General features: G+C 52.6%; 1 long non-coding RNA gene across 3 annotated transcripts in view; it reads left to right on the top strand.

Annotated features, from left to right (window-relative positions):
- Positions 1-22,836, top strand: part of LOC140392455 (uncharacterized) — a 162,590-nt gene that overhangs the window by 13,816 nt on the left and 125,938 nt on the right. The gene's annotated exons all lie outside the window — the stretch shown is intronic.

Below are 22,836 nucleotides of genomic sequence, written 5' to 3'. Positions count from 1 at the left end.
CCAGCGCATCGGCCTGCACAGGCTCCAGCGCATCGGTCTGCGCAGGCTCCAGCGCATCGGTCTGCTCAGGCTCCAGCGCATCGGTCTGCGCAGGCTCCAGCGCATCGGTCTGCGCAGGCTCCAGCACATCGGTCTGCTCAGGCTCCAGCGCATCGGTCTGCACAGGCTCCAGCGCATCGGTCTGCTCAGGCTCCAGCGCATCGGTCTGCTCAGGCTCCAGCGCATAGGTCTGCACAGGCTCCAGCGCATCTGCCTGTGCATGCTCCAGCGCATCGGCCTGCGCAGGCTCCAGCGCATCGGCCTGCGCAGGCTCCAGCACATCGGTCTGCTCAGGCTCCAGCGCACAGTCTAAAGATGTGAACGTTAGGTGGATTGGCCATGCTAAGTTGCCCTTAGTGTCCAGGGATGTACAGGTTAGGTTCCAAGGATAGGGCTGGGGTGTGGACCTAGAAAGGGTACTCTTTCAGAGGGTCAGTGCAGACTCGATGGACTGAATGGCCTCCTTCAGCACTGTAGGAATTCTATGATTCTATTCCATGGTTCTAGGAAACCCATGCAGGCACGGGGAGAATGTGCAAACACCACCCAGTCACCCAAGGTTTGAATTAAAGATGGGTCCCTGTTGTTGTGAGGCAGCAGTGCTAACCAGTGTGCCACCATGCTATCCGTGTTAAATATGGTTCTGCCTTGTTTCCTTCAATTACCTTATTCATAAATGTTGTGTTTTGATATTTCAGTAAGACATTTGTAGACGTTATAAAGTTTAATGTAAAACATTAATGAACAAAAATAATTTAATAAATACAAAACTTTAGAACCAGTTAATATTTTACTTAACTGTTAACTTTACCAGATGAAGAATAACATAAAACTGCCTCAACCTTCACAAATTTCTTGCAATAAAATGTATTTTCTCTCTCCAACACAACGGTCAATTAAATATATTTTCCCACATAAACACAACAGTTCTGTCTATGTGTAAAGGGGGGAGAGTGGGAAGGGCTGAAGGAGGGAGGGATGGGGGAAGGGGAGGGAGGGAAGAGGGGAGGAAGGGGAGGGGAGAAGTGAGAGGGAGGAGGGGAAGGGGAGGGAAGGAGGTAAGGGGGAAAGGGAAGGGTGGAAGGGGGAGGGTTTTGACATATCAATTGTTAATTTTACAATCTCAAAGTCCGAAAGCAGCAGCTGCTGAAGCGCAGTGTCCTGGCACACATCTCCTCTGACATCGTTTTGGGATGCCCTTTGTCTGCACACAAGGGTGGCTGATTGATTTGCTTCCTCGCTAGGCGAAGATGCCACCTGACTACAGATTTTGAATCTGCACTGGATTCTGCAATACCTATCAGAGAGATAGTTCACATTAGCTTACAAAAGGCATTAAACTTTGTTAAAGCATTTAAAGTAATCACCCAGGCTTGTAATGATCAATATTATATCAGGGAGACTCTTAAACAACACAGCTTAACATATATTACAAAATCCAAATGTACTTTAGCTCCAAATCAGCTGAGAGGACATGCTAACATTAGTGTCCTTGAGTCAATAGCACCATTATCGAGGTCATGATCATCCAAAACCAACTCCGCTGGGCCGTCCATATGCTGAGGATGTCAGACTCCCGACTACTGAAACAAATCTTCTTCACCAAGCTCAAAGAAGTATCCCAAACAAGAGGAGGACAAAGGAAGCTCTTCAAAGACAGCTTGGCGGCTTGCCTCAAGAAATGGAACATAGAATCATAGAATCATAGATAGTCATCAATGCCTGGAAGACCTTTGCTCGGAAGAGACCTACTTGGAGGGACCTCCTGATTGAAGGGTCATAATTCTTCAAGAATGCCAGGTGGCAGGAGGAGGCTCAGAAAAGGAGCCTGAGAAAGGAATACGCGCGACTTAACGTCCAAGGACCGATTCCAACTTTTGGAAACTCCTGCCAAGTGAGCGATTGAAGATGAGGCTCTAGGATCAGGTTAATCTGCCACACAAGGACCCACAGAACCCGTGGCCAGTAACACAGAGTATCTTAGGCGGACAATCATACTCGTTAGCGAGCGATCACCAGATTCTATCCATTGTAGTTCCTTTAATGGGATTAACATCCTCATGACAAACCAAAGTTTAAAAAAAAAACATATATATCTTCCTTTCACTTTAGTTGCATTTTAAACATATTTTCAACGCTAAACACTAATAATATAAATATCAGCCTACCAAATAAAATGTCTCCTGATGTCTCTTGCCTCTGCTCGATATTCCTAGACCAAAAAATAAAAGTGCAAATAAAAAGGTGTAAAAACTTACCTCGCATCGGGGCAAGTCAACCAAGTTAGCTCCGTCTGTGGATTTTTCATTCAGCAGGTGCTGCAAAGCGCAGGGGTTCCAGCTGTAAAAAAAGGCTGGCCTGGAATTTGAACGCGCGCTTCCAGTGTGCATGCCCATGCGCCTACACTTCCAGATCGTCGCGCCATGCATGTCCGCCGTTCCAACGACTTAAGTCACGAATCCACAGTACAGGCCATTAACTCCCAGTGACTATAAATACCACAGCAGCTAATTTGTAGGATTTCACATCCGAATTGTCTCCCATTTCCTCCTCCCAAGAGGAAAAAAACAGTTTGGACCAGTACTCTTCTTTCCCATTTTTTTCTGGTGTTCCGTTTTAGGGGATATTATGGAAGCTGGATTAGCTCCCATGTATGGGTGACTGCGTGCCAAAGAAAGCAGTACGTACGTTCCCCAACCGGAAACCATGGCTCAATTGCGAGATTGACTCCTTACTGAAGGACAGGTCTGAGGCATCAAGTCAGGCGACCCTGGCCTCTACAAGAAATCCAGGTAATACCTCCGCAAAGCCATCCGAGATGCCAAGAGAGAATATCAAACCAAGCTAGAGTCACAGACAGACTCTCGGCGGTTGTGGCAAGGCTTAAACAACATAACAGGCTACAACGCGAAGCCGAGCAGTATCTCCAGCAGCAGCGCACACCTCCCCGATGAACTCAATGCATTCTATGCTCGGTTCGAGTAGGAAGCCAACGATCTGCTGTCAGTGCCCCAGCAGCCCATAACTCACCCATACCCACCATCACAGCTTCCGAAGTCAGATCGGCCTTCTTGAAAGTGAACCCTCGGAAGGTGACGGTCCGGACGGAATCCCTGGTCGTGCACTCAGAGCCTGCAAGGACCAGCTGGCAGATGTGTTCACGGACGTCTTTAACCTGTCCCTACTCCGCTCCGAGGTCCCCACCTGCTTCAAGAAGACCACCATCATACCGGTGCCAAAGAAGAATCAGGAAACGTGTCTCAGTGACTACCGTCGGGTGGCCCTGACTTCAGTCGTAATGAAGTGCTTCGAGAGGTTGGTCATGAAGCGCATCACCTCCGTACTCCCAGAACGCCTTGATCCACTGCAATTGGCATGCCGCCGCAATAGGTCCACAGCAGACACCATCTCACTGGCCCTGCACTCATCCCTAGAGCATCTCAACAACAAGGATTCCTACATCAGACTCCTATTTATTGACTACAGCTCCGCCTTCAACATCATAATCCCAGCCAAGCTCATATCAAAGCTCCAAAACCTAGGAATTGGCTCCCCACTCTGCAACTGGATCCTCGATTTTCTGACCAACAGACCACAATCAGTAAGAATAAACAACAACACCTCCTCCACAATAGTCCTCAATACCGGGGCCCCGCATGGCTGCGTTCATAGCCCCCTACTATACTATACACACACGACTGCGTGGCAAAATTTGGTTCCAACTCCATCTACAAGTTTGCTGATGATACGACCGTAGTGGGCCGGATCTCGAATAACGATGAGTCAGAATACAGGAGGGAGATAGAGAACCTAGTGGAGTGGTGTAGCGACAATAATCTCTCCCTCAATGCCAGCAAAACTAAAGAGCTGGTCATTGACTTCTGAAAGCAAAGTACTGTACACACCCCTGTCAGCATCAATGGGGCCGAGGTGGAGATGGTTAGCAGTTTCAAATTCCGAGGGGTACAAATCTCCAAAAATCTGTCCTGGTCCACCCACGTCGACGGTACCACCAAGAAAGCACAACAGCACCTATACTTCCTCAGGAAACTAAGGAAATTCGGCGTGTCCACCTTAACCCTTACCAACTTTTACTGATGCACCATAGAAAGCGTCCGATCAGGCTGCATCACAGCCTGGTATGGCAACTGCTCGGCCCAAGACCACAAGAAACTTCAGAGAGTCGTGAACACCGCCCAGTCCATCACACGAAACTGCCTCCCATCCATTGACATCACCTACACCTCCTGCTGCCTGGGGAAAGCGGGCAGTATAATCAAAGATCCCTCCCACCCGGCTTTCTCACTCTTCCAACTTTTTCCATTGGGCAGGAGATACAAAAGTCTGAGAACACTCACGAACAGACTCAAAAACAGCTTCTTCCCCGCTGTTACCAGAGTCCTAAAAGACCCTCTTATGGACTGACCTGATTAACACGATGCCCCTGTATGCTTCACCAGATGCCACTGTGTTTATGTAGTTACATTGTGTACCTTGTGTTGCCCTATTATGTATTTTCTTTTCTCTTCTTTTCTTCCCATGTACTTAATGATCTGTTGAGCTGCTCGCAGAAATATACTTTTCACTGTACCTCGGTACACGTGACAATAAACAAATCCATCCAGCTCAGTTGACTGGACGGTTGGTTTATAATGCAGAATGAAGCCAACGGCATGGATTTAATTCCCAAACTAGCTGAGGTTATTGAAGACCTGCCTTTTCAAACTTGCCTAAGGTTTGGTGATCCTCAAGTTAAATCACGGCTGGTCAGCTCTTGCCCTCAAATGGGAAAGTAGCCTCCGTTCATCTGGGTTTGTGGTGAATTCACATTACTCTGCAGGACCAGTATTCTTATCTTATTTTTTTTTTGCTTTTGGGAGGTTGCTATGAGTGGGGTGATTCAATAGGTTCCATGCAATCTCACCCAATTAGAAGTGCGTATTCGACTCGAAACATTAACTCTGGGGGCGATTCTCTGAGCCCTGCGCCGGGGGAAAGGCAAACGGTTGGGGGGCGGCCTGTGGGGGGGGGGGGGGGGGGGGGGGGGAGGGGGGCCTCCTTCATCGGGGGGGAGGGGGTCTCCGATGGGGTCTGGCCCCCGATCGAGGCTCACCGATCGGCAGGCCGGCCTCTCCCCACCCGGGTCTACTTTCTGGCGCGGCCGGCCCCTGAACACCGACTCCATGTTGAGTCGGGGCCGTCACGCTAAAGAAGTCCCCCCGCGCATGTGCGGGTTGGCGCCGCGCCGCGAAAGGAGGCTGGAGCGACGTGAACCGCTCCACGCCGCTATGGGGGCCAAAATCGGTCATACCAGGGCCCGGTTCGCGGCGTCGTAAAACGCGACGACGTTCACGACGGCGCAAACACTTGGGCTCCATATTGGAGAATCGCCCCCTCTGTTTCTCCCTCGGCAGATGCTGCCAGACTTGCTGAGTATTTCCGGGGCTTTCTGTTTTTATTTGGGAATTCTTTATGCTTGGCCTTACGGATCTGTCCTCAGGCTGTTCAACTATGGAAGCAATTACAGCCTGATCCTTCCCTTAACCAATGTCTAGGCGCATGGGGCTGAACTATACGATGCAAGCAATTCGCTGGCCCCCGCACCCGACCCTGGTTAAAAAGTTGGAGTGGAGCCTGCTGAGGGCAACACTGGATGCCGTGCAGACATTTAAAGACCAATTGGCTGGTAATAGACCGGAGGCAGGATCTCCGCACCTCAGAAACAATCTCACCATAAATAGCTGCTGGCAACTTTACAATACTTCAAACCAGAAACATGCATTATTGGATCAGCATTTGTGTCAGTGAGCAGAATTAATGCCCCTCACCCCCATCCCCGTTTGATAGACTTGTTGGTGCGGGGTAGGGGTTCATTTAACCAGGCAGGAGGGTGGCAAGTGAGGGCCCCGCCACCTTCTAATGTCCACCCCAATGAAATCTATGGTAGGAAAGCTTGTGGACATCCTTCCAGCCCAGATGCCAGCTGAGGTTCCAAAGTGGGAAATTAATGCTCACTTGAGGGCCTCATGCTGTCACTGCTGGTGTTAATACAGTTGTTGGCCGTGGGTCTGTGGCGCACAAAGACTCCGTGAGACGAATAGAGTGAAGTCGATGAGGCTTTATTAAGCGTGTCTGTTCCCCAGCAGCCCGATAGTAAACTGGCATGCGGGGGAAGGCACCGGCTTCTTATACTTCGCCTTCAGGGCGGAGCATGAGGTCAACGGCCAACCAGGACCCGGGATCTGTCAGCCAATGACATTAGGGCTTCCAGTCCCACATGACCCCCAATACATACTACCACATTCACCCCTTGTCAAAAATGAACCCGGCGGGGTGATGCTTCGTATGGTGGTAAGGGTTTACAGGGCTGGTCCTGCGAGGATAGAACAGTTACATGGTAGTACAGTATTGGACAGTATCGTCCTGTTACAACTATTTACAGAGGGTATAGGAAAAACAAAATGTTCATTGGACAGTCCATCTTTGTTTTACATCGACGCCACGAGTCGGTCGGGCGGTCTGGTCGTCCGTGTCGATCGCCTCGGCCCCGGCGGTGGTGGTGGTGCTTGTACCAGCGTTGTCGCCTCCGGGAGCCGCACGGTTTCAGCTGTCGGTGCAAAGGGGAGGGGGACTGATCCTCCTGGGAAGGGGGCGGTCGCGGGGTGCGGCGGTGGCAGGAAGGGGGGCGGTTGGGTTGATGGTGTCGGGGGGGTGTGCGTGGTGCCGGCGGGCGCCAGATCCCGCAGGGAGACCGTGTCCTGTCGGCCGTCGGGGTACTCCACGTAGGCGTACTGGGGGTTTGCGTGGAGGAGGTGAACCCTTTCGACCAACGGGTCTGCCTTATGTGCCCGCACGTGCTTTCGGAGCAGGATGGGTCCTGGGGCCGCCAGCCAGGTCGGCAGCGACGTTCCAGAGGAGGACCTCCTAGGGAAGACAAGGAGACGCTCGTGAGGCGTTTGATTAGTGCTTGTACATAATAACGACCGGATGGAATGGAGAGCGTCCGGGAGGACCTCCTGCCACCGTGAAACTGGGAGGTCCCTGGACCGTAGGGCCAGTAGGACGGCCTTCCAGACCGTGCCGTTCTCCCTTTCTACTTGCCCGTTCCCCCGGGGGTTGTAGCTGGTCGTCCTGCTTGAAGCTATGCCCTTGCTGAGCAGGAACTGGCGCAGCTCGTCACTCATGAAAGAGGACCCCCTGTCGCTGTGGACGTATGCGGGGTAACCGAACAGCGTGAAGATGCTGTTCAGGGCCTTAATGACTGTGGCCGCGGTCATGTCGGAGCAGGGAATGGCAAAAGGGAAGCGGGAGTATTCGTCCACTACATTGAGGAAATACGCGTTGCGGTCGGTGGAGGGGAGGGGCCCTTTGAAATCGAGACTGAGGCGTTCAAAGGGGCGGGAAGCCTTAATCAGGTGCGCTCCATCTGGCCTGAAAAAATGCGGTTTGCATTCTGCGCAGATGTGGCAGTCCCTTGTGACTGTACGGACCTCCTCTAAGGAGTATGGGAGATTGCGGGACTTGATGAAGTGGTAAAACCGAGTGACCCCCGGGTGGCAGAGGTCCTCGTGGAGGGCTTGGAGGCGGTCAATTTGTGCGTTGGCACATGTGCTGCGGGATAGGGCATCGGACGGCTCGTTCAGCTTTCCGGGCCGGTACAAGATCTCATAGTTGAAGGTGGAGAGTTCGATCCTCCACCGCAAGATCTTGTCGTTCTTGATCTTGCCCCGCTGTGCATTATCGAACATGAAGGCTACCGACCGTTGGTCAGTGAGGAGAGTGAATCTCCTGCCGGCCAGGTAATGCCTCCAATGTCGCACAGCTTCCACTATGGCTTGGGCTTCCTTTTCCACTGAGGAGTGGCGGATTTCTGAGGTGTGGCGGGTTCGGGAGAAGAAGGTCACGGGTCTGCCCGCTTGGTTAAGGGTAGCCGCTAGAGCTACGTCAGAGGCGTCGCTCTCGACCTGGAAGGGGAGGGACTCGTCGATGGCGCGCATCGTGGCCTTTGCGATGTCCGCTTTGATGCGGCTGAAGGCCTGGCAAGCCTCTGTCGACAGCGGGAAAGTCGTGGTCTGTATTAGGGGGTGGGCCTTGTCTGCGTACTGGGGGGCCCACTGGGCGTAGTATGAAAAGAACCCCAGGCAGCGTTTCAGGGCTTTTGGGCAGTGCGGGAGGGGAAATTCCATGAGGGAGCGCATACGTTCGGGGTCGGGGCCTATTATCCCATTGCGCACTATGTAGCCCAGAATGGCTAGCCGATCGGTGCTAAAAACGCACTTGTCCTCGTTGTACGTGAGGTTCAAGGCTTTGGCGGTCTGGAGGAATTTTTGGAGGTTTGCGTGGCCGCAGATGGTTACATTGTCGAGGTACGGGAACGTGGCCCGTAACCCATGTTGATCAACCATTCGGTCCATCTCCCGCTGGAAGACCGAGACCCCATTTGTGACGCCAAAAGGGACCCGTAGGAAATGGTATAATCGCCCGTCTGCCTCGAAGGCTGTGTACTTGCGGTCACTTGGGCGGATGGGGAGCTGATGGTAGGCGGACTTGAGGTCCACGGTGGAGAATACTTTATACTGGGCAATCCGATTGACCATGTCGGATATGCGGGGGAGAGGGTACGCGTCTAGTTGTGTGTACCTGTTGATGGTCTGGCTATAGTCAATGACCATCCTTTGTTTCTCCCCTGTCTTCACTACTACCACCTGCGCTCTCCAGGGACTATTGCTGGCCTGGATTATGCCCTCCTTTAGTAGCCGCTGGACTTCGGAGCGAATGAAGGTCCGGTCCTGGGCGCTGTACCGTCTGCTCCTAGTGGCGACGGGTTTGCAATCCGGGGTGAGGTTCGCAAACAAGGACGGGGGTTGCACCTTGAGGGTGGCGAGGCCGCAGATAGTGAGTGGGGGTATGGGGCCGCCGAATTTAAACGTAAGGCTCTGTAGGTTACATTGAAAATCTAAGCCCAGCAAGGTTGGGGCACAGAGTTGGGGAAGGACGTTAAGTTTGTAGTTTTTGAATTCCCTCCCCTGTACCGTTAGGGTAACTATGCAGAACCCTGGATCTGTACGGAGTGGGATCCTGCTGCTAGGCAAATCTTTTGTGCGCTGGGGAAGGTAGTTAAGGAACAGCGTCTTACCGTGTCGGGATGTATAAAACTTTCCGTGCTCCCGGAGTCGACTAGGCATGGCGTCTCGTGGCCGTTAATTAGGACCGTTGTCGTCGTCGTCTGGAGAGTCCGGGGCCGAGCCTGATCGAGCGTAACCGAAGCGAGCCGTGGTTGTAGTAGTGGGGTGGGGTCCGTTGTTGCCGTCCAAGATGGCGTCGGGGGTGGACAAAATGGCCGCCCCCATGCGTCGTACAGGTCGGGGCGGTCCAAGATGGCGGCGCCCCTCCTCCCCTCGTGGTGGTCGGGACCCAAAATGGCGGCGTCTGCGGGTCGCACATGGTGTGCTGGGGGGTCTGGGGAGCGCTAGGACCGCGCTGAGTTCCTGCATTGCGAGCGCCAGGGCCGCGGGCGCTAGGACCGCGCGGAGTTCCTTGACTGCGAGCGCCAGGGCCGCGGGCGCTAGGACCGCGCGGAGCTCCCTCGCCGGGGACAGCGGTGGTCGGGGCCCAGGCCGGCGGGTCAGTCGTGGAGCTGGGACCGTGCGGAGCTCCCTCGCCGGGGAAAGCGGTGGTCGGGGTCCAGGTAGGTTGCGCCGGCGGGTAAGGCGTGGGGCGCGGGACGGGGGTGAGGGTGGCGTTCGGGATGCGAAAAAACCCCTCCTCTCCGTGGAGAGTGTTGGCCGGCACCCAAATCGGGAGCGCCGGCGGCGGGTCGTACATGGACTGTGGGGAGGGGGGTTGGGGAGCGTAGGCGGCGTGCAGGGCTCCCAGTTCTCCCGGGACCGCGGTGGTCGGGACCCAAAATGGCGGCGTCTGCGGGTCGCACATGGCGTGCTGGGGGGGTTGGGACGCATAGACTGCCTGTAGGGCTCCCTGTGGCCCCGGGACAGCGGCGACCACGCGGGATCGGCACACCACCGCATAGTGGCCCTTTTTCCCGCAGCTTTTGCAGATAGTTGCGTGGGCCGGACAGCGTTGTCGGGGGTGCTTCGCCTGGCCGCAGAAATAACAGCGGGCGCCCCCGGTGCGACTCGGCGTTTGGACTGCGCAAGCCTGTGGGGTGTCCGGGGGGGGGGGGGTAGGGAGTTTTCCGCGGCGGGTACGTACGGGGCCCAATGGCCTGCCGCGCGGTCGGGGCCGTAGGCGCGGGTATTACGCGCGGCTACGTCCAGCGAGGCTGCCAGGGCCCGTGCCTCTGAGAGTCCTAGCGACTCTTTTTCTAGAAGTCTTTGGCAGATTTGGGAGGATTGCATACCTGCCACAAAAGCGTCGCGCATTAACATGTCCGTATGTTCGTTTGCATTCACCGACGGGCAGCTGCAGGCTCTTCCCAAAATCAGCAGCGCGGCGTAGAACTCGTCCATCGATTCTCCGGGAGCTTGCCGAGCTGGTAGCGAGCGTAGATTTGGTTAACTGGGCGAACGTAGAGACTTCTCAGTGCTGTGAACGCCGTCTGGAAATCGTGGGTGTCTTCAATGAGGGTGAAAATCTCCGTGCTCACCCTCGAGTGCAGGACCTGCAGTTTTTGTTCGTCTGAGACTCGGCCTGTGGTCGATCTGATGTAGGCCTCGAAGCAAGTCTGCCAGTGTTTGAAGGCTGCTGCCGCATTCACTGCGTGGGGGCTGATCCTCAGGCATTCTGGAATGATCCTGAGCTCCGTAGTCCTTTTTAGGCACGCTTAATAAATTGTGGCACACAAAGACTCCGTGAGACGAATAGAGTGAAGTCGATGAGGCTTTATTAAGCGTGTCTGTTCCCCAGCAGCCCGATAGTAAACTGGCCTGCGGGGGAAGGCACCGGCTTCTTATACTTCGCCTTCAGGGCGGAGCATGAGGTCAACGGCCAACCAGGACCCAGGATCTGTCAGCCAATGACATTAGGGCTTCCAGTCCCACATGACCCCCAATACATCCTACCACAGGGTCGTCGACAGAGTCGTCGTGTGGGAGGCAAGGTTGGGAATGAACTTCCCCAGGAAGTTGACCATGCCTAGGAAGCGTAGGACAGCTTTCTTGTCAGCCGGCTGCGGCATGGCTGTGATGGCGCTCACCTTGTCTGCATCCGGACGGACCGCTGACCGGGAGATATGGTCCCCCAGGAACTTCAACTCGGTCTGGCCAAAGAAGCACTTGGCTCGGTTCAGGCACAGGCCGTTTTCCCGTATGCGGGCAAAAACGCGTCGGAGACGATGTATGTGCTCCTGTGGTGTGGTGGGCTAGATGATGACATCGTCCACATATCCGCGCACCCCTTCGATGCCTTCCATCATCTGCTCCATGATTCTATGGAAGACCTCGGATGCCGAGATGATGCCAAATGGTATCCGGTTGTAGCAGAACTTGCCGAAAGGGGTGTTGAAGGTACATAGCTTTCGGCTGGACGGGTCCAGTTGGATCTGCCAAAATCCTTTGGAAGCATCCAGTTTCGTGACTATCTTCGCCTGGGCCATTTCACTGGTGATCTCCTCCCGTTTGGGTATGGGATAATGTTCTCTCATAATATTATTACTGAGGTCTTTGGGGTCAATACAGATGCGGAGCTCGCCAGAGGGCTTCTTGACACATACCATGGAGCTGACCCATGGCGTGGGCTCCGTGACCCTGGATAGGACCCCTTGGTCCTGGAGATCCTGCAGCTGCTGCTTGAGGCGGTCTTTAAGTGGCGCAGGAACCCTGCGAGGTGCGTGAATGACCGGGATGGCGTCCGGTTTGAGGTGAATTCGGTAGGTGTATGGTAGTGTTCCCATGCCTTCGAATGCCTCCTGGTTGTGGGTGAGGAGCGATTGGAGCTGTGCGGAGAACTCTGCATCCGGGAAGTCAGACGTGCCGTCTGGAGAGAGAGAGAGAATTTGTTGCACAAGGTGGAGAGCCTTACATGCCTGTGCGCCCAGCAGGGAGTCCTTCGATGAGCCAACTATCTCGAACGAGAGTGTGGCTGTGTGTGTGTTGTGTGTCACCTGGAGCTGGCAGGATCCCATGGCCGGGATAACGTTCCCGTTGTAGTCGACCATCTTGCACCGGGATGGCTGGATTGGTGGTCTGACCTTCATGGCGTAGAAGGCTGACCATGCTATGAGGTTGGCGGAGGCGCCAGTGTCCAGGCGGAAAGTGATCGGCGATCGGTTGACCGTTAGGGTGGCGCTCCATTCATTGCCTGGATTGATGGTATTGACCCGGTTCGCATCAATGACCGCAACCCGGAAGGCGTCTTGGTCATCTGTGTCATCGGTTTGGATGTCGTGATGTGGAGGCTGAATGGTCCGCACGTTCCTGCGAGGTTGTCGGAGATGTGGAAGATCAACAGGTTGAGCCGCTCGACAGTAGGCAGCGTAGTGGCCCATCTTGCCACAGTGTAGGCATTGTCGGGTTTTTGCAGGACATTGCCCTTTTAAATGTGCAGCTCCACACTTGCTGCAAGTCATGACGTCATGGCGTTCGTTACGCCACTGCGAATGCGCAGTTCGGTCTTGCGTCGGGCGCGCCTGCGCAGCACGTCCTTCAGTGTTGCCGTAGGTTTTGGCGCGCACAAACGCGGGAGGCCTTAAAAAGCGCGCGAAACAGCCGCCCTCGTCCGGGCCGCGGGCCGGGAGAAACTCGATTGCCTGGACGCGTTCGGCCTCATGGGTGGCCTGGCTTGCCGATTCGATCGCGTGGGACCCCCTCCGTGCCGATTCGGTCGCCTGAAATTGGGCATAGCGGCTAGTCGCATTCTCATGCAGGACACAGGCTTCAACTGCGGATGCTGAGGTCAGGCCTTTAATTTTTAGAAGCAGCTGGCGTAGGCCACTGGAGGCAACGCCAAAAACGATCTGGTCCCGGATCATGGACTCTGAGGTGGTGTCGTAACCGCAGGACTGCGCGAGTATGCGGAGGTGCGTCAGGAAGGACTTTGTCGTGTTTCTTGTCTTATACTGTGTCTGCTCTTCTCTGTGATTGGCTGTCGTGTTATGTGTGCTAATAGGTCCGTTGGTCTGTCTATCATTATGTATGTGTTATGATGTAGGTTTGAATATCATGACAAAGAGAAGTGATCTTTGCAAAGGATAAGGGGCGGGATTCTCCCTTCTGGGGTCTAAGTCCCCACGCCGGCGGGAGAACAGGCGCCATCAACTCCGGCGTCAACAGCCCCCGAGAAGTGTGGAATTCTCCGCACTCTCGAGGGCTAGGTGGACGGCGGAGGGGTTGCCGCTGCTCCAGCCGGATCCGAAGAGACGGCACGAGTTTGCGCATTCGCCGAAGGGCCGGCGTGATCTCGCGCATGCGCAGAACCGCCGGCGCGGTTCCGTGCATGTGCAGACCGGCAGGCGTATTTTGCCGCATGTGCGGGGCGCTCTCTTCCCCACGCCGGCCATGGAGGAGCCCTACAGGGGCCGGCGCGGAAGGAAGAAGAGGCCCCATGGAACAGGCCCGCCTGCAGATCGGTGGGCCCCGATCGCGGGCCAGGCAACCGTGTGGCCCCCACCCCCGGGGGTCGGATGCCCCCACACCCCCGAGGACTGCCCCCGCCGACCTACCTGCCAGGTCCCGCCGGTACGTGAGTTGAGTGATTCATGCCGTCGGGACTGGCCAAAAACGGCCGGCCGCTCAGCCCATCGGGGCCCGGTGAATTGCCAGTTGGGCCACTGCCAACGGCCCCCGACCGGCGTGGCGTGAATCCCGCCCCTCCGCTGGAGAATACGGCAGCTGGCGTCGGGGCTGATGGGCGGGATTCGTGCTGCCCCCCGGGGATTCTCCGATCCAGCAGGGGGGTCGGAGAGTCCCGTCCAAGATGTCCAAAGATGTGCTGGTTAGGTGAATTGGCCATGCCAAATTGCCCTTACTGTCCAAAAGGGTTGGGTGGGGTTACTGGGTTGCGGTGATGGGGTGGCGGTGTGGGCTTGAGTGGGGTGCTCTTTCCAAGGGCTGGTGCAGACTCGATGGGCCGAGTGGCCTCCTTCTGCATGGTACATTCTATGATTCTATGATAAGGCTGGTCAACGCTACAGCAAGAAAGGTTTAAGAGATGGGGAGGGAATGAGGTCAGTTCGTGCCAGCAGTTACTTGCAGAAAATGAGGATAGATAGTCTCATAAATGAAGAGATTGCCCCGTAAATCTGTAACACTTGTTGGGAGCCACTCTGCCAGTGAACTGTACATCTATACCGATATGAAATGATCGAACACAATTACATTTTTGGATTATTGTGATGGACAGAAAGAGCACTGATTTTTCCTCATCACTTGTCCGTAAACACAAGGTGCCGGTCTCTCCATTTCAGAGACTAAGTGCTGACGGCGGGACCGAATTGATGGTGTACTACGACCATGGAATCAGCGCCGAGCAATTCAGGATCGGTTGATGGGTTCGCACTGGCGCCAGGTGGAAGTTGGGCAATTCCATTGAAAAACGGTGACCGATTCGTTGGGGTCGGGATTGGCACTCGAGAGGCAGACAGCCTGCAGCTGTATATAAGCACTCCGCTCCCCGCCCACACTCATTCCAGCCACCAAGATGGAAGCCTGAAGAGCGGCACTCCGGTTTGCAGAGGCGGAGCTCAAGACCCTGATGGATGCCACGGAGGAAAAGCGGGGCACCCTATTCCCCGGGGTGGGAAGGAGACTGCCACCTGCTGCTGTGCCTGGGCACAGGTGGCAGAGGCGGTGAGGAACGGCCAGCAGTGTCGCAAGAAGCTGCACAACCTCCTCAGGGCGGCCAGGGTGAGTAGCCCCTGGCACAAACCCCCATCCCACACACCCGTAAGACCCACCCTCACCAGGAGATTGACCGAACCCCCACCAGTCTGATCGCACCCCACCCTGTACCACATACCAGCACCCACACCACCCGCCAGGTCAGGAATGGTCGAATGTGCCAGGGTGAAGGCATTGTGCATGCTGCCTGGGTATCGGACACAGACGTGCATGATGTGCATCTCGTGGTCACACACTAGCTGCACGTTCATGGAATTGAATCCCTTTTGGTTTATGAAGACCACTCCCTCATGCGTCGGTGGTCATAGGAGGTCATGCATCCCATCGATCACCCCTTGGACCTGGGGCATCCCGGCAATGGCGGTGAACCCCGTTGTCCAGGCATCCGGTGGACTCGATCCACATCGAGGCTGATATTGTGCCAACCGGGCATATGGGGCCTCCGTGAGGGCACGGATGTAACTGTGCACCGAGGTCTGCGACATCCCAGACAGGTCCGCACTCAGCACCTGGATATGCTGCAAGGTCTCCTTGCTCAGCCAGAGTCTTCGACGGAATGCCCGGTCCGGTAGGTCCTCGAATGACAGGCGCTACCAGTACACACGAGGCCTGATGTGGCTCCTCCTTCCCACCTCCTCTTCGATCTGTTGGGTGGCCGGCTCTCCCTCCTCTCCGGCTGGCTTCTGTTCCTCTGGGTCAGGCTCCGCTGCTGCAGGGCCCTCCCGAGCAGCTCCTGCTCGTACAGACTCCGGAGATCCTCCAGGGCTGCGGTGGCGAGGGTGATGGCAACCATTCCTGGTTGGATTCTGAAATCCATTGTCTGCAGGGGTTGCAAGGCAGACATTTTAGTCTGGTTCGTACCCCCGTGACCAGCCAGGTCCAATGGGCTGCACCATGACCACGGCCTGCACTGCAGCCCCTGCCCCCACACGTCCCTGTCCCCCATTCGCACCCCCACCCCACCTCCTGGCATTCTGTCATCGCTGGCCCCCTTGGTGGTTGGCACCGCGGGGTCTCTGTCCCCGGCCCCTGGCCCTGCTGGCAGAGTTACCCATGCCAGAGGTATGCTCTGCAGCCCGCCCGTCCGGTGCAATTCTGCAGCGACTACTGTGGGCCTTACCTTTGGTGGGCCGCGTGATGTCCCGCCGGCATGTGGTGCCCGGTTGTGGGTGGGGGGGTGATTGGTGGGATGGAGGAGGGGTGGAGGGTTGGGTTGGGGGTTAGGAGGAGTTGGCGGGGTGGAGGTGGGGTGGATGGTGGGGGATGGGTGTCCCCATATGGTCGGTGTTGCTCCACGCTACCACGGGCCACGATGGTCAGTGGTGTGCGCAGCAAAGTGGCTATCTTGCAGGCCGCAGCGACGGCAGTCTGTGCCTGGACACCCCAACGCCACGGCCCATCCCCTGGTCACCCCCCACCCACCCCCAGCCAACCATGCCAGCGGCAGGAATGGCAGCCTACGTTCACGCCTCTAGGACCATGTCCTACCTCTGCGCTCTCCCACAGCAGCCCCTGCACCTGTTTCCCGATTGTTAAAAGCACAAGTGAACCTCGCTGTTGGTTATTCCTCCTGGCGGAGGCAGAATATCGCGGGAGCCCCGGAGAATACCAGGACAGGTCCATTAACGATACGCCAATGCCGTTTACTCCATGTGCGGCGTAGAATGCATTCACGCCGCAGTCACAACACCGGAGCATGACATTCCATTGTCCCTATTTCCGGATTCGCCGTCGGTTGATGGAGAATCCCACCCGGGGTGCTTTTAAATATATACTTTGGAATAAGTGGTTGTGTATTCCCCAGATGGCTCTTGGCGTAGCTCCCTTTGAAGTTGCTTTGTGGAGTTCCAGGTAGTCTGTAAGAAGCTCCTCAGAGGTAACGAGGTGTAACATTCCTGAAACTGAGAAATGAATTATTTTGTTCTGGTAACTTACAGACGATACTCACTGTCCTCATTCAGCAGAAAAATCCAGTTTAAAAGTAAGAAATAGCAATGAAGATAAAGTATTTGTTTAAATATAGTGTTGGGTCCTGTGGCATTCCAATATACTCAGTGAAAATAAGTATCCACTTGGGAAAAATAAGGAGGTTCAAATAATGTGATGATTAGTCATGTAAGCTTTGACCATCAACATTTATTGAATCTTCTGAATAATTAAAAGTGACTTATTTTTAGTGTAAAAAAAAAATCAAGTTTAATATAATTGTTCCCCCTCGTCTCTTTGTTCTCACAGTAGCAAAGGGGTTTCTTCAGCATCAACTTCCCAGCTTTTACTCCAGCCTCTCCCAGCTGTTCAAGCTACCATAACCTCAGAGCTTCTAATTCGCCTCATGATGATAATAATAATCTTTAGTATTGTCATAAGTAGGCATACATTAACACTGCAATGAAGTTACTGTGAAAAGCCCGTAGTCGCCACATTCCGGCGCCTGTTCGGGGGCACAGAGGGAGAATTCAGAATGTCCAATTCACCCAACAGCGCGTCTTTCAGAACTTGTGGGAGGAAACCGGAGCACCCGGAGGAAACCCACGGAGAGAACGTGCAGACTCCGCAGACGTGGACCCAAACAGGAATCAAACCCGGGTCCCTGGCGCTGTGAAACAACAATGCTAACCACTGTGCTACCCTGCTGCCCATAACACCGAAATAATACAGTAAAAATAGAATTTAACCCTAAAAAGTGTGAGGTATTGCATTTTTGCAGGGCTAACAAGGCAAGGGGACATAAAATGATTGGCAGGACCCCAAAATGTACAAAGGATCAGACTTTGCGTTGATGAAGTATCGTCCAGACTCGAAGCATTAGCTCCGTTCTCTCTCCGCAGATGCTGTCAGACCGGCTGAGATTTTCCAGCATTTTATGCTTTTGCTTCAGGTCACAACCTTGGCAGAAACTGGCGTGGACTATAAATGATACAAATGCTGCGATGCGCAGCTTGCCGTTGCACATAGCAGCAGTGAAATAGTCAATTCTCCATCTCTAATTACCTGCCTCGCTGGTCTAAGAATTTACAAGCAGAGGTGATGGGTGCCAGGATAGCTGGCAGACGTGTAAAGCATCTGTTGCAGCACAAGCTCACTTAACATGGAAGACATTTTTTTTTTCAGCTGCCACACGGATTTAGTTGCCCACAAGGTAAACACGGCGGCATCACCAATTATTCACCCAGACATGTCCTGGACCATTGAGTGCTATTTCCAAAGCACTTCACTGAAATGTAGTGGCTTCTCCACCACCATCTGCTTCAATCTTTCCACAATCCTTCCATTAAAGATGATTATATGCGTACTCATTTCAATGCGCGAATAGCTTTAACTCTCAGTTTCTTAAGCCTTCATTTTTATGTCTGATGTTAATGATGGATTTCTGAATACTTTAATGTAATCTTCAAATTCAGTCTTTGCCACGTTTAAAGGATTTTTTTTTAGTTGGCACAGTGCACAGTTTGAAGGGGTCCGTAAGGCTGAACAGAACAGGTTCTGCAAGTGGCACGAGGGACATGGCATCACGGCTGCATGGGATAGGCTGGATGGCTCTCTACGTCTATTCCTGTTCCGACTTCTGTAACCTCGACAACCCTCCCAAGATCTCTGCACTCCTCCCATTTTGGCCTCTGGTGCATCTCCAGTTTTCATTGCTCCAACATTGATGGCAGGACATTCAGCTGCTGACCCCCTACGTCGTGGAATTCCCTTCCTCAGCCATTCTGCCACATTACATCCTTCTCCTCTTCCAAGATAGCCCCTTACACCTACCTCTTTGATGTGGAGATGCCGGCGTTGGACTGGGGTGAGCACAGTAAGCAGTCTTACAACACCAGGTTAAAGTCCAACAGGTTTGTTTCAAACACTAGCTTTCGGAGCACTGCTCCTTCCTCAGGTGAATGAAGAGGTATGTTCCAGAAACATATATATAGACAAATTCAAAGATGCAAGACAATGCTTAGAATGCGAGCATTAGCAGGCGATTAAGTCTTTACAGATCCAGAGGTAGGGGTAACCCCAGGTTAAAGAGGTGTGAATTGTCTCAAGTCAGGACAGTTGGTGGGATTTCGCAAGCCCAGGCCAGATGGTGGGGGATGAATGTAATGCGACATGAATCCCAGGTCCTGGTTGAGGCCGCACTCATGTGTACGGAACTTGGCAATAAGTTTCTGTTCGGCGATTGATACATCCAGACAATTGGAGAGTTTTCCATCACACTGCAAACTTGTGTATTTTGGATGGCGATAAGGGTTGGCATCAGGAGATGAAATACAGAATATCCAGCCTCTCACCTGCACTTATAGCCACACTATTCATCTGGAAGATCCAGTTAAGTTTATGCTCTACGATGAGCCCCAAGGTTTTGGTCCTGAGGGATTCAGTAATGGTAATGTCATTCACCATCAATAGGAGTTGTTAATACACTAAAGTTTGGTGATGGTCATTGCCTGGCATTTGTGTGACATGATTGTTAATTGCCACTGTTCAGCCCAAGCCTAAATGTTGTCCAGGTCTTGCTGCATTCAGACACAAATTGCTTCAGGACTTGAGGAGATGCAAGTGGACATGAAAGCTGTGAATTCAATAATTAATATCCCCATTTCTGACCTTAGGCTGGAGGGTAGGATATTAATGAGGTGGCTGAATATGTTTGGGCCTAGGAGTTCCCTGAGGAACTCCTGCCGTGATGTCCTGGGGCGGAGATGATTGGCCTTCAGCAGCCACAACCATCTTCCGTTATACTAAGTATGACTCCAGCCAGAGGAGAGGTTTCCCCTGATTCCAATTGACTTTAATTTTACTCGGACTCTTTGATGCTGCACACAGTCAAATCCTGCCTTGATGTTTAGGGTAGTCACTCTCACCTCACAGCTGGAATTCAGCTTTTTGATCTATGTTTGGACCAAGGCTGTAATTGAGGTCTGGAGTCAAGTAGTTCTGTTGGAACCCAAACTGGACATTAGTGAGAAGGTTGTTGCTGAATTACTGTCACTTGACAGCATTGTGAATGTCACCTTCCATCACTTTGCTGATGATTGAGAGCAGACTGATAAGGTAAGAATTGGCTGGATTGGATTTCTCATGTTTTTTGTGGACAGAACACACTTGGGCAGTTTTCTACTTTGTCAGGTAGATGCCAGTATTATGGGTAAAGGGACAACTTGTCCTGGAGCATAAGTTATCAGGCTCTATAGCCTTTACTGTACCCCTGATTAAAATGAATCAAATTGGCTGAAGACTGATATTTGTGGTACTGGGGACCAAAGGAAGAGACCAAGTTGGTCCAAATTGGACTGTTTACACGGCATCTCTGGCTGAAGAAGATTGCAAATGCCAATTGTCCCTCACACACTCACATGCTGGGCTCCACCATCATTGAGGATGAGGCTATTCTTCCCATTAAAATGTATCAGCCTGCACTTCCGTGTATTGAAATTTATTTACCAATTGCATCCCCATTTCCAAATTTAGCAAAGTCCTTCTGTTTTTTGTCACCCCCTCAGTATTAATTGCAAATTTCAGTTTGTTGTCGCCTGTGAAGATTGAAATTATACTCCCAATTCCCTGCATAAGACTGTGGTCAGACCTCATTTGGAGTTTTGTGAGCAGTTTTGGGCCCCGTATCTAAGGAAGGATGTTCTGGTCTTGGAAAGGGTCCAGAAGAGGTTCATAGGCCTGGAATGAAGAGTTTGTCATGTGAGGAGCGGTTGAGGACTTTGGGTCTGTACTCGTTGGAGTTTAGAAGGATGAGGGGGGATCTTATTGAAACATACAGGTTACTGAGGGGCCTAGATATAGTGGGTGTTTCCACTAGTAGGAACAACTAGAACCCAAGGCCATAGCCTCAGACTGAAGGGACAATCCTTTAAAACTGAGCTGAGGAGGAATTTCTTCAGCCAGAGGGTGGCGAATCTGTGGAACTCATTGCCGTAGAAGGCTGTGGAGGTCAAATTATTGGCTGTCTCTAAGACAGAGATAGATAGGTTCTTGATTAATAAGGGGATCAGGGGTTCTGGTGAAAAGGCAGGAGAATGGGGATGAGAAAATATCAGCCATGATTGAATGGCGGAGCAGACTCGATGGGTCGAGTGGCCTAACTCTGCTCCTATGTCTTATGGTCTGAACCCAAATTGTTAACGTAAATGTTGAATGACAGTAGGTGCCAGTATCAACCCTTGTGGACCATTGTTTCGCTCCTTTTATACAGTCTCAGTCACTGGCTGGACTTTTATGCTCTGGAGTATAAGTTTGGTGGTGGGTGTGGAAGTGAGAGTGTTTTCTGCTGGGGGCGGGGTAGGCTGGCACGTGTTCCTATGCTGTTCAGCTAATTAAATATGCATCGGCAAGCAGCTCACCGCTTCTCCAGGCAGAGGCAGGCCGGACGTGGCTAGCCCAACCAATACCTGATGGGGTCGAAGGTGAAGGCACCATATTTAAAGGGCACCTAGTCAGTCCACTTTGCCCAGCCATTTCCCCACCCTTCGCTGTAACCCTCCCTCCCTTCCCTGGCCATCCTCCACACAGCTTGCACCACCTGATCACGAGCATAGGCTGGCTTTACAGACACTCCCTGAAGAGGACAACCGAGCGGCAACTCACCACTAATCATGGAAGAGGTCGGCCTCACTCGGTGCACGTTGCTTAATGCGCAGGCTTAAAATTAGACACTCTAATTTCTCGCTGGCAGCGTACTTAATTTGGATGAGATCTGTGGGGTTGGAGCAATCAACCTCCCCGTGAGTCTCGCCGAATATGAGCTCCCCTACTGAAGGGGCGGGGAACTCTAAATCATCCATTTTGTATAAAGTCCGACAGGTATGGTACTGACAATTCAGACCCGATTGGGATCTGGTGTATATTGCAAAGACTATTTGATTGTTAATAAACCAAGTTTTCTTAAATCTACTCAATCTGGACTCATTTGGGGTCTACAAAAGAAAGATAACTTAATTCCAGGGAACTAGCCTTTATGATCAAACATGGCATCCAAACCATGCAAAATGGTTTCCTGGCATTGTTCGCCAGGAAGTTTGAGCCGCCTTTAACCCACCTTTAAAGTCCCCAGGAGGTAATGAACAAAGGTCCGTCCCCCTATCAGGGAATCGAATTTTGGCCTCACGCCAAATCAAGTGCCCTGCCACAGTGCCAAACTTCCTGCTATTGGCAGGACTGGAAAATTCAACCAACTAGGGGGAGGGGGGGGGGGGGGGGGGATTTTCCTCCCTCGTTTTCGGGGGTGGTGGGGGGGGGGGGCAACAGCGGAGAATTGAGCGAGAGACCCAAAAAGACTTTTGCACCAGCTGGATTTCCCAACTCAATTGATCCCAACCCCCACCAATGATGGAAAAGAGGTCCCAACTTTAAAGGTCAAAACTTCCAATTACGTCTAATTAAAAATGCATCTTATTACGGGCCAGGGTTTAGAGAACCCCAAAGTGTATCATGGAGTTCACCTGACCCACAACGTTTAATAAACTTTGGTTATGGGGAGCATAAGGGCCCACTCCACAGGTGTGATGCACCAGAGATCTAAAGTACTTTTAAAGCAAAACAATGTTTATTCTATGAATCCAGTTAACATTTTATAAACACACAGTAAACATCTTAGCAACTATCAACTCAAATACTTCCCCCAAAGAATACAGTACTCTATAAGTAACCCTTAATCTTTCCTAGGAACATCCATAAGACAAATACCCTCTTTAACAAATATATCAGGTTTAAATTCTCTACTGAGAGCAGTTATCACTTTTAAATTAGCAAGTGATCTGAAGACATTCTTTTCATACAGAGAGAGATCAAAATTACATCTTGTTTGGCTGGATGCAACTCCAACTCTGAAAATTAAACTAAACACACACTGTAGCTGCCAGCTCAAAAACAAAAGTAAAAGCAGACAGACAGCCCAGTTTCACCCACACTCTGACATCACTGCAGCTATTTGATAAACACCCATTTCTTAAAGGTACTCTCACATGACAATATCAGGTGTTTACACTTGATTGCCCCCCCC

Source organism: Scyliorhinus torazame, chromosome 16, assembly GCF_047496885.1.
Source record: "Scyliorhinus torazame isolate Kashiwa2021f chromosome 16, sScyTor2.1, whole genome shotgun sequence".
Lineage (NCBI taxonomy): Eukaryota > Metazoa > Chordata > Chondrichthyes > Carcharhiniformes > Scyliorhinidae > Scyliorhinus > Scyliorhinus torazame.
Note: the sequence above shows the minus strand (reverse complement) of the source record. Positions and strands in the feature narration are given on the sequence as shown.